This window comes from Pieris brassicae, chromosome 2 (assembly GCF_905147105.1).
Source record: "Pieris brassicae chromosome 2, ilPieBrab1.1, whole genome shotgun sequence".
Taxonomy (NCBI): domain Eukaryota; kingdom Metazoa; phylum Arthropoda; class Insecta; order Lepidoptera; family Pieridae; genus Pieris; species Pieris brassicae.
Window position 1 is genome coordinate 15,138,036 of NC_059666.1, and position 12,502 is coordinate 15,150,537.

At 32.6% G+C, this 12,502-nt stretch overlaps 1 protein-coding gene across 1 annotated transcript in view; it reads left to right on the top strand.

The window, feature by feature from the left end:
• The first annotated feature begins 10,197 nt into the window (after window positions 1-10,197).
• The window catches only part of LOC123719933 (protein amalgam-like), a 99,100-nt gene continuing 96,795 nt past the window's right edge, over window positions 10,198-12,502 (top strand). Inside the window, exon 1 of the mRNA XM_045676253.1 lies at window positions 10,198-10,292. The gene's annotated coding sequence lies outside the window, so the exon portion shown is untranslated. The remainder of the gene's footprint in view (window positions 10,293-12,502) is intronic.

Genomic DNA, 12,502 nt, shown 5'->3' on the forward strand with positions numbered 1-12,502 from the left:
TACGTCAACAGCTAAAAGTGGTTGTGACTGATGTATGACAGTTTTGACACTGATGTATGACAGTATTGACGCTGATGTTATGTTTCACGCAAACAAAATATCTGAGGTTTTCATTTTCATACAAATTTACGCTCAGCTGATATTGGTAAGTTAATATTGAGTTCAAAATGCATCAAGCAACATTATATATATTTAACCAAATAGACCACAGTTGTTTATTGAAATATGAATATAACATATTGAGGAGAGTGAAAGTTTGTTTCAACTAATTGCTAATATTACTACGAATCATATCTTAAAAAATATCGAGGCTATTAAGCCTCATTAAGTAATGTTCATGATTACTTATACCTTCTATTGAGGCTCCCAAATGAATTTAAAAAATATGTTTGTTCACATATATTCATTTTTAATAAGTGTTTAATGAATTATTTTGAAAATATTTAAAGTAGGGTCACCCTATCTGACAAATTATATGGTATTGCGATGACATCACAGGAAACCGAGTTTCCGACACTGATCAAAGCGGCATATTATTTTTGGTTTTCATTAAAATAAAAATTTGGCAATGTGAAATCTAGGCTCAAGGTCTAGTCAACTAGGCTGGCTACATTCTGTCTAATGAATAAACTTTGATAGTAATGAAATACATATATGCATATTTAAGTTTGTATATAAAATGAGAGATTTTTTAAATGTAATAGGAGGCAAACGGGCAGGAGGCTCATCTGATGTTAAGTGATACCGCCGCCAATGGACACTCACATTGCCAGAAGCTGAATTGCTTGCAAGTACGATGCCGGCCTTATGAAATAAATTTACATATTTCTTCGAAAAATCTAACTAACTTAACAATGCACTAAAATATGTATTGCAAGTACGTACGTGTGTAATCTAAAATAGATACTAACGACTTTTCTAAATTATGCTTTTAGAAAACAATTAAGCACAATACATGATTTCGCTAGGCCACATGATTTGAAATATAAGTATAAGTAATACTATAGGACATAGGTATATACCCTTCATATGAAATTCAGTTTTCGCTCTATGGATTTTGCAGTATTTGGGAAACATGATATATAAAAAAAATAAAAACTTCATTTAAAATCTGTTAAAATCGTTGACTTTATAGCTATAGCTATAGCTAATATGTTAAATAATTTTGGTATCCATTGATGCAAGCGCAGCCGCTGTCAAGACTTATATAAATTAATAAAACTATAAATTTCAGTAGAAAAAGTCGACCTAGGTTACTTTCACCGAATTCTTAGAATGAATAATGAAAATTTTCTAGGTTACACCACAATAGAATAAACAGACTCTAATGGCGATACCATAAATCATAGACCAATATGGTTAGTTGATTCATAGATAATTTTTTCTACCTCTGTATTTTAGTATCTTTTCTCGCGATTAATGAAAGTGTATTTAAAGGAAACTTTAATAATCTGTGTTTTTCTCAGCGAAATTACTTAATAAATATGTTTAAATACAAATTAATAATGTGTTGTCTGCATTAGTTGATTAGGAAAATATCTTAAAATGTACCTGTTATTGTATGTATATAAAATGATAATTATAATTCTTGTCATGTTTAAAAAGTGAATCACTTTCGAAGGTTTCCATAGCGGATCAAGTGTGAACCTTGAGGCCTTAATACGTATGAATATTTATTTATGATTGCAGATTATTGTACTATCAGTGATTCAATACTAAAGCGCTAAAGATATCCTATTACTGGCATAAGTTGCCGGCTTTCTACTCTACAAGTGGCTAACTAGTAACTACAACTATTAAAATTAAATACAATTGTTGTTAGTATATTTATTTTTTTTGAACACTGGACAGACGTTTGGCCACATTCTTACCTGATGTTAAGTGAGTCATAGGTGAAACTTGAACCCATGTTAAACAGTCTAGAGAAGACGAAGGGGGTAACTCCAGCATGCTTCTGGACGAGCGTTGTTTGAAGGGGATTACGGAATCAGGTTGTCTATCTAGGTTGTCTTAAGAGTTTAGATTCGATGAGTGAATCGTCGTCTATAAATTATAGGCCTCCTCTCAATAGCATCCAAGGCACCCAGATAACATTTAGCAACACCGGCTCAGAGATGACTGCAACACTCCACACACAAACGAGCTTGAACTTGATAAAGATTAAGAAGCTGTTCCGGTGTAGGCCTTAGAGTGAATGAAATGCCCAAACTGACATCGGCCGATAAAGTAAAGCCAAGCAACGCGAGAGAAAAATTATATGTATTATGTACTCACATTGTACCTACAGATGATATACAAAGCGTATTTACACTATTTATTAAGTTATACATTAAAACAAGCATTTTAATTTTGTTTTACGTCTTTATACTAAGCGAAGTTGTTAAATGTAACCCTTCAAAGACTCAGGTTTCTTCATCCACCGCCAAGAGAGCTCCTGTTGTCGTGTCTGCGCAGCTTAGTACTTCACACATACTCAATAAAGTAAGAGCATAGCATATGGCAAGAAGCCTAACTCCGCAGTCGTCTGGAAGAAAAAGCCAAATGATAATTTCAGGTTTCATCCGCACCACTTCGATGGCTGGAAAAGTCTTCGACTAGAGCTCCAATAAAGTAGAATTAAATTTACTTACAAACAAATTCATTTAATTACTAGATACTTGAAGTATTATGTTCTGTATATGAAGTTAAAAAATGGATTGCTATAATTCATTGAGGGTGCGGCTATGCCATCATTGTGTTTAAATAAAGAATATAAATAATCTAATCTAATATAAAAATACTCATAAACAACCAGGAAACTATTTTCAACACTTTATTGTTATTGCTCACTTACTTGTGTGTTGTCGTGTGAAAAATTTTCAAGTGTTTTTTAATTCGATTTGCAGTTTTCATAAATAGGCAAAATGATTCAGCCTTCATATAAGAAAGTAGATACCTGTCGCGCCGTGTATGAAGCTTTTAAACTAGTATTTCTTCTATTCACGCGAAAATAATCGCACGCGCAATAGCTATTTTATTTTATACTAGAAGACCCGATGAACTTCGTATATATTTTTGTCAAAACCTAATAGGAAACTTTCAAAACAGACGAAAGAGATTGGACCTGCTATGAAACACAAATTTCTGAAGGCAACTTTAAATATATGACAACCAAGTGACTATATTTTATTTCTAATAAGACGAATGACGTCAAATATATCCCAGCTAGGAACAATTTTTATTGCAAAATTAGATTTTTTTTTTGTATAGAATATAAACTTATACAAATATTTCATAAGTAACCAAATCGGTTCAGACATTAAGTATATCAGTTAAGTAATCGAACGGCGATTCATTTTTATATTTATAGATAATACTTAATTACGTAAGCACGGGACTTTTGCTTAATTCTTATGGTGACTAAACATTTTCGTTTATAATACCGCAAAACATATTATTTTCCTCGTTGTGTTGGTTTTCCTCACATTGATATTCTTTATTTTTTATTTAAACGAACAATGAAAACCACAGGTAATTAATACAAATCATAGGCGGCTAATCTCATCGAGTCTCGAGTCGTATTTGAGTCATCCATTTAATTATTTACAATAACTTCGGAAGAACTGTTATTGGAAAACCTTATCTAATACTATTCATCTATTCATGATTTTTCTTCTTTAAATGTGATTTGAAAAAATACAACCCATATTGCCGAAAGGGACATTTTCTTTGATTACTCATTTCTATTCTGTGACGAGATTAAATAATAATTACTGTTAAAACGAAACCCCTTAGTCCCTAACGTGACTACTTCACTGGAATTAAATGAATGACATTAATAGTTTTCGTTTTGAAATTAACTTGATTGAGATTGAAAATTACGGAAAATTATTTTTAGATACATGTAATGGTAGTAATCTTCTGCTGTTTCTCTTCCGCTTAAATAACAAACATAATATGAATGCTAAAGATAGATAAGTCTCACGTGTTTGACTTTTATTACTCATAGAAGTAATGAGTATAATGTAATACATGCATTTGTTTAGCAGGTTCAAATGTCAATGTTAATTGGATCATCAGTAACACTTATTGCACAATGTAGTGGAGCCATGAAATTGAAATGGAATAATATTGACTTTCTTGACATATGTTCCCCCAGGTGGGCAGGGTGTCCACAATGATTCGCTATCGCGCGTACTTAATGGCTGGTACCTCGACCACAACTGAGCGTCGCCAGAAGTGTTTAGGGCGGTCAAATTTCCTTGGGGTGTTCCGAAGTAATTGTGGAGTAGGCGGGCTTTAGGCAGGGTTGTCTTCTCTCATCCGTGCTGTTTCTAATCGTTTTAAATAGTGTAATGCATAAGGTTTGCGATGGTAAAAGACGTGGTGTCAAGTGGAAGTTAACCGACCAGCTTGATAACCTTGATTACGCAGGTGACTAATGTTTACTTAGTCAAAGTCCCGAAGATATGCAAACTGAACGTCTTGAAGAGCAAAGCAGCTAGGAAACCCCAGGAAATTCGTACTGAAGATAGAAAACAAAAGGCTCTGATACTCAGCTCGATATTCATTAAGCGAGTGAAGCAAATGAGAATATCTCTTCCGGAATAGCCAAAGTTAGAAGCACCTTTTACGCCCCATATCGCAAAACACTCACACGTGGAGTGTAAACTAATAACTTTCTTATCTAATTTCTTTTCTAAGACTGTTTTGCTCTATGGATGCAAAACGGAGAAAGCCGCAAAAGCCACGCAACTTGCTAACCGGTACCTAAGACAGATCCTGGGAATCCTCTGGCCTTAAGGTAATATAAGATATTGCTAAAATTCAAACTCTAACTTTGCATCGATCACTTTCCGGATCACAATGAAATGAATATAAATGAAGTGCCTTTATAAACCAAGTTGTGAAGGAGTTGCAGGAGTTGCTTTTCTTTCGTTAAAAGTACCATTTATCCATATCCACCCAGTCACCTCTTGGGTGACTTTAGCATCTTGCCACGTGGGTCAGTAAATAGATTCCCAAACGTAAAAAGGAAAAAATAAAAGTCTTTTAAAGGTGTGACGTTATTTTGTTTCTAAAAATCGTTTTATGGCTCCTCGTTAATAGCTAAGGTCACCCCGATAACATTACAGCAATAAAAATGTAGGAAATTAGGTTTCGTTTTTCATACAACTAGTCTAGTTAGGTATAACTAGTTGGATTAAATTTTTTCCTTCCGTTTTTTAACTAACTTCTCCTAGTATATTCCACTGTATTATCCCAACTCATTCTAGCACAAACTTTCACAAATAGAAAATGCTATTTCGTATTTATTTTAATATTTACTTGATCAGTATTGCAGGTACAAGTGCCAAAAATGGTGTTTGTATGTTTCGATCTTTAATATTTCTACATGATTAAAAAAGATGCGCAATATATTTTCTGGTAGATTATATTCTAATACGTATCCTAAATCTAAATCACAATCGTTGTATTGACGTTATACTAGATATGTCCCTTAACGCAATTCTAAAATAAAGATTTTATCATTAACTTTGTTTATAATAAAAACAATAGCACAACTAGTCAACTTAATGTGTCCCGAATTCTATTACCAAGAAAACAATGTTTATGTTGAGTACAACATACACAGAAAAGAGTCTCTATCAGTTTTAAAGATATCGGCCGCCAAATCCCATATTTTCATAACCTGTAAGACATTCTGCGCAAATAATTTAAAAGGCGTACAAGATTTGTAGCGATTGACCAACTGAGGTCAAAGTAAGTTTTCATTCAAACTGTGATATTGTGTGCCCATATCTCAAACCTTCGTTTACAAATACAGGTAAAATTAGCAACAACATCCTTGACGCCAACATCGTCCAATTCATAAAATGCAACAGGCTTAAGTGGTTTGGACATGTGCAGCGAATGGCAGACGACAGAACCCCAAGGTTTGTACAAAACTCACAACCTGGTGGCAAGAGAAAACCCGATCGACCGAAACTGCGTTCGTGGGATGGACCTGTTAAGGACCTCGAAACTATGAGTTCGAATTAGGACGCAAGAGACACGAAATAGATGCCCATGGCGAAATATACTTGACCTGCCTAAGACCCACAAGGGGCTGTATCACCATTGATGGTGATGATGATAACATAAGTAGCACCACTAGACCTTTTCCATATTTTTTTACTATACCAACACTATTCGAAAGTGAACGTTGTGCACGTCTGGACTGTTTTCGTTTGTGTCCAAATACAAAATGCTCAAGTTTTCCGTTGAAAAAAAATGAACAGTTCGAACAATATGTAGAACAATTTGGTTTTTACCAAAAACATATACGTTGAATTGATAACCTACTATTAAGTTTTCCTGAAGTCGTTTAAAAATTAAGTACATCGTAGTAGGTCTATTTTGCAAAAACAATATTACGCAGTGACGCTAAAAAACTATAAATAAATATGTGTATTTCTGCACTAAGTTATTTCTTACTTGAGCGTGTCATATTGCATTTACTTAGAAACTGCACCATCATTTCTATATTTATTATTGAGGTCTTATGTCATGTTCTATTCGCATTTGCAAATTATATTTCTGAACACAGATTTTTGTACATATTTTCGACCTCTAGTAATTTAAAACAATAGTTAAAAGTGTACATTTGAATTAATAAATTACTATTATGTCATTACTATATTTTAAAGATTAATATATAGAATAAAAAATAAAACAAATTATTCAGTTTTAAAGAATATGTTGTATCTAATAAGTATAGTAGTATGGTTATAATAATACAGGTGGAGCTGTCTAAGAAAATTGAAGTAAAATGATAATAAGCTCTATTTACGTAATATAGCGCGTTTTTCCTACAGCTCTGAAAATTAAAAGAGCACCTTCACATTAAGTTCGCGTGAGAAAATTATACATAACTATATTATTCGTCAGTAATTCGCAGACATCAAATTTAGATGTTTTACATAAAAAGCACATATGCAAACTTCACTACTCAGGTCAACTAACGTGATGTGATTAGTGCGTAAGGCCTTGAATGTATGAACTTTGAAGTGTAAAAATTAGAACGTCATCGCAACATCTACGGGGCTGACATCAAGTTGTGATTGGTCATTAACAAAATCAACCTACAATGTCAAAAATTCCAATATGAATCATATGAGAAGTTTATTGAATGGTTTTGTTTACTATGATAACTTTGATATATGGAGAACAGATTAAAATTACGCGGTCTAATTATGTCACGTACCATTAAACCATAGATTTCATTTGAAATTGCCAGTTGCTTTTATTTATATGACACATAAGTAGCACTTAGGAATAAATGTGTTAAGAAAGAAGTGTCATTCACCACAACCGCAGTTAGGTCACCTACTTGCAACGATGTTATATGTTAAACCTGTGTATAGGTATATGATTCATATGTACAATACATTTATCGATTAATTGAAACGTAAAACCTAAGATAATAATAAGAAATCTATGACTGTCATTAGAAACTATACAATATACATAATTCAAATTTCGAACGTGGAAACATGATCGTGACTGAGTCATAGCAGGCCAATAGCGAGCCGTGTCGGCCATATTTGTTTTTCTCTAAGCTTTTGAAAATGCACTGCCCGCACTGTTCTAATAATAAAGTCTCGAATTTCAATTTCACGTATAATAAAAAATTTTATTTATTAAAGAAAAGACAAATATCCTATTCCAATTCAAATAGTCGAATCTCGTTGTAAATTTATTTTCTCTCTTAATTATGTTAATACATTTTCGTATTCGCCTGAAGGATCGAAGAGAGCCTTAAACGCATAAACCTAATCGGTTTTAGCGCCACTGGGTATTGATTATTATCCTTCTTAGTTTAAGATTCCCGCAGTGCGAGCTATTCACACAAGTGACAGCTTTATCGATCACGATCTACGAATTAACAAGTATCGATATTTCGGATCTACATGAATAACTTGCTTTGTTTTTAATAGAGCATTGTTCATGGTTTTATTGAAAATATATTTTAATAGTAATATTTATGTGTACGATATTGGAATAAAGGGAGAGGAAGACGTCAAATCAGCTGGCTCAAGCTGGATGCAGTTTGCTTATAACAGAGATACCTGGAAATCCTTGGAGGCCTCAATCTGCGAAGGGATTATTGCAAACTAATTATACATAAGTTATTATATAAAATTTGTTTGCTTTTAAAAATTATAAATTTACTTTATTTTTTATTATGATGTTTCTTGTAAAATATATATTTTTTGTTTGTGTGTAAACTGTGAGTTTTTTTTGTTTGAATCGTTAAACTTAGCTTATATTACTTCTCTCATTTTTCCATGTCCATAGATGATTCTGAAGCGAAACTTGACCGCCGAATATTAACGCCTTTTTTGTAAGAAGCGTCGTGTAATTATAGGTAATTAAAGGTGAAAAATAATTCTTAGAATTTAATTGTTTCAAAAGGGAAAAGTAAAAATTTCACACATAAGCACTTTTGGTTTACACCTTATATATTTTTTCTTCATTTGAGTAACGGATTATGGTTTAAGATTCTAATTTAAAAAATAATCAAATTCTAAGATTTATTTTTCATTAGGAACATTACATCATTCACGTACAAGAGAAAATATACTGATACTATAATATATTAATTGTATTTTAATAAAAAATAAATAAACGCTACAATCTCTTTAGGCCTAGGCCTCAGTTTTCTCAATCTGTTTCATGACCATTCTTCAATCTAATAGGCAAGTAGGTGATCAGCCTGACACCCTTCGTCGACTTTTTGTGTCTAAGGTAAGTAAGGTTTCCCAACTATGTTTTCCTTTTCTGTGCGAATGTTAAATGCGCCCGTAGAACGAAAGTCCATTGGTGCACAGCCGGGGATCGAAGATACGACCTCAGGGATGAAAGTCGCACGCTGAAGCTAATGGGACAACGTTGTTCAATTGTATATTATAACAGTTGAAAAAGTACAGCTTCAGGCAACCAGAATACTTATTAGATAAAAATACAGCAATTACATTTAACAGTTACACAACACAAATGTACAGGAAAACTAGATATCTGGACATTTAAATATAAATCAAATGTTTTTTTTTGTAAATATTAACAATTATAACAATTGCAATATATAACATAAGTAAAAACAAGTCATGATAAGCAAAAAGTATATTAAGATTATAGTTCTAAAGTCTATGGTGAAGTCATAGCCACCTAGTTTTAAGTTACAATAATCTAATTAGGACCTTATTTCAAGTGACATAGGATGTAAATTGAAATGGCTGCCATTGTAGCTTTTAAGCTCTAGTTATATTGTGTATGTGTGAGAGCAAATTTATACGTACGCGTTATGGGATTCATCTCAAGTGATGTCCGAAAGTCGACAATTGCTTTAGATTTAATTATACATTTTGGTGTGTGTAAAACTGTCATCGGTTTTCATTGGCTCGTATTTATTACGTGCGAAGTTTATTTGCTGAACTCCAGCAGAATATATTTGTTATGTGTTAGTATTAGTAAAATACTTTGGAATAAAAGGTGTTGAATATTTATCTTAAAGTTCCTGTATGTATTTATTTCTTAAACCAGCTTATATTCTCAATAAAAAAATAAGTAAATAGTATGTTTTCTATGATTAACGTTTGTTATAAATGATGTTTCATACCAACTAATCCTGAGTTTTTTTTAGACATGTAACATGCAGAGATCCAAAACAAACTTATCGTGACAGGCAGAGTGGAGGGCACTAAACTTTGATATCCTACTCACGGAACGGAATACCGATCTAGTAAAAGTCCTTACAGGTCTTACGATCATCCAGGTACACATGCTTGACAAAGACAAGGGAGAGTGCGGGAAATGTGAACGCCACTTACATGACCTTTTGAATCTAAGAGCGTGACTAAAGAAGATGAGTCAAAGAGACAATATATCAAATTATATATATTTAATGAAAAATGTTATATTCCTTCGATTATTAATTAATATATAGTAAAACTAAATACTAACTTTTAAACTTTTAAACCATCTGTTGCTTACAAATTCTACAAACAACCCATGTGTTTATAAAAATATGTTAATCAGTCTACTAACTAGAAGTTGATAAAACAGATATTACGAAGCGTTTTCATTTAGTTTTCATCCGTTTTCACGAACCTTATCGATATCGTGCGTCCTTCACTACACTCACACACGCAAACCTCGTGTCCGACGGCAAAGCTAGAGATGTAAGCATTGTGACTTGCGTTGGAAAATAAACGCAGGCGTTCACCAGTCGAGTTTTCGGATCCATCGAAGTGGTACTGTCGTCCCGACCGGTACGTCAATTTCGAAAGAAGTTATTTATAATACGCCCCATATTCGAGCCGTGTCCCATTTTTTATATAAGTGTTAGTGTTTTATTTTCTGTGCATTTTGTGTTCTGGATTAATTTTGTTTTATTTGAATTTTGCGTATAGAATTTGGTAAGAAATTATTTTAGGCTATGTCGTCGAGTCGGTTTTACGACGCTTTTAAGATATAACTATATATTTATGAATTCACAATTTTACAACTGTTGTCTTTTTAATCGGAGATCATTTGAGATAAATTGCGAAAGGAATTAACTCTATTTAAATGGAGTTTAGCAAAAGTCTGTATGTATACGCTTTTCGATATTAAATACAATTTATATTTAGGTTCATTAATGAAATAGCCCGGTAATATCGTATACACTACATATTTGCATTTAAAAAAAATACACTTTATATGGTAATTTATGAATAAATTTCAATAAAGTTGTAAGTTTTACATATTTACCGACAAAATTGAATAATACTAGGTATATTGTTTCATACTGAATATCAAGAAACCAACAAACCAGCTTATTTACTAAAAAGATAGCACTTGTTACTTTGTATATCTAAAGAAAACCGAAACAATTGAAGGCTAAAGTAATATTTCAGAGTTGCGCTGGAGTCGTTGAACTTTCAGTAAATCACTTGTTGTAATGTAATTTTAAATGCAATTTTTTTAAACGGATAAAGTAAGATCACCGTTATACTTGTTATAAAATAAACATAATATATAATTGTAGTTTTTATATTTAATACTTGAACAATTAATATTTATACCTCTATTTAAAAGTTTCTATTTTTAACTCAGTCATTCTCTAAATATCCGCATTTCGGTCTGTTCCTCGCTATCATAAATTGTATACTTACACATATGTACTCACCTATTTATTATATATAGGTTATAGTAATGTCTATGTTTCTATTACTTACACAAAGCTCTACCTATATCTCTACCTCAATTACAACCATGAAATAAATTTTCTACATTCATACATTCAATTTGGATATGTGGGACGAGATTATTGTAATAAAACTCTGATGCCATGAATATAGAACGTGTATTGCTACCAATATTGATAGGTATTAGAGTAATTTATAGATATTATGCGTCGTTGCTTCATATGAATTACATTCCGAATAAATAATAGGGTAAAGTGTTTGTCGGTACAAATGTCTGTCCTTTAGGTCACTTTTAAAAATATCGTAATAAAAAGGGCGAGGACTCAATAAGCTTTTAGATTTCTCTTTTGGGTTTTTATGTAGTTCTTATTCTGGAATATTCTGCGCTCTAATTGGACTTTTTATTAAATAACCAAAGTAGTAGCTCCTTTTTAACACCTATCTGCTACTATCAGTCACTGCCTACTACTTGATTTATTAGAAGTATCAATTTTATTTATACGTAAAAATAATTAAATATTATTAAAAAGGAAATTTAAAAAAAGTTTGGTCCCTGTGGCAGTGTACCTTTAACGCTTTGGTGCTTTTTTCGCTCATTGAATAAGTGTCGCAATACAGCAGGAATTGTTTCCAGCGTTAAAGGTACACTGCCACAGGGACCAAACTTTTTTCAATATTTTTTTTTCAAATATGTATTAGACCAGTAAGAGCTGCGAACTTTGGACTGTATATTGAAGAATTATTTCCATCCTTATAACTGTTCTTCACATGTTAATAACGCATATTCCTATAAATAATTGCTGCCATTGGCATCGCGCTCAGAATAATTCAATTGCTTGAAACGTTATACACATTTCAATTATCTTATATCTTGTGTATATTTATGTATTGATACTCTAATACGAGGCCCTATAACTTTAATAAGTAAATTATTCTATCCTTTGAGAATGTTTATCGAGTCACCTTGACATCCTTCGTTCCTTAACTGGACGTATTTAAAGGTTATAGCTGCGAACCACCACTATGTGGAACCAGCTGCTCCCTGAAGTATTTCCGAACTAATTCTGGTTACGGTCCTTCAAGATCCTACCAATTCTTAAAAGGCCGGCAACGCACTTGCGTGCCTTCTGGCAATGTGGGTGTTCATGCGCGGCGGTATAATTTGACATAATCCGCCTCCTGCCAGCATTCCCCCCTGTTATATAAAAAAAATATATCGTAGTATACACACTCAAATCAACACAAAATCCTTAGATTCAACGAAGTTTTCACTTTTAAATATATTTCATCGT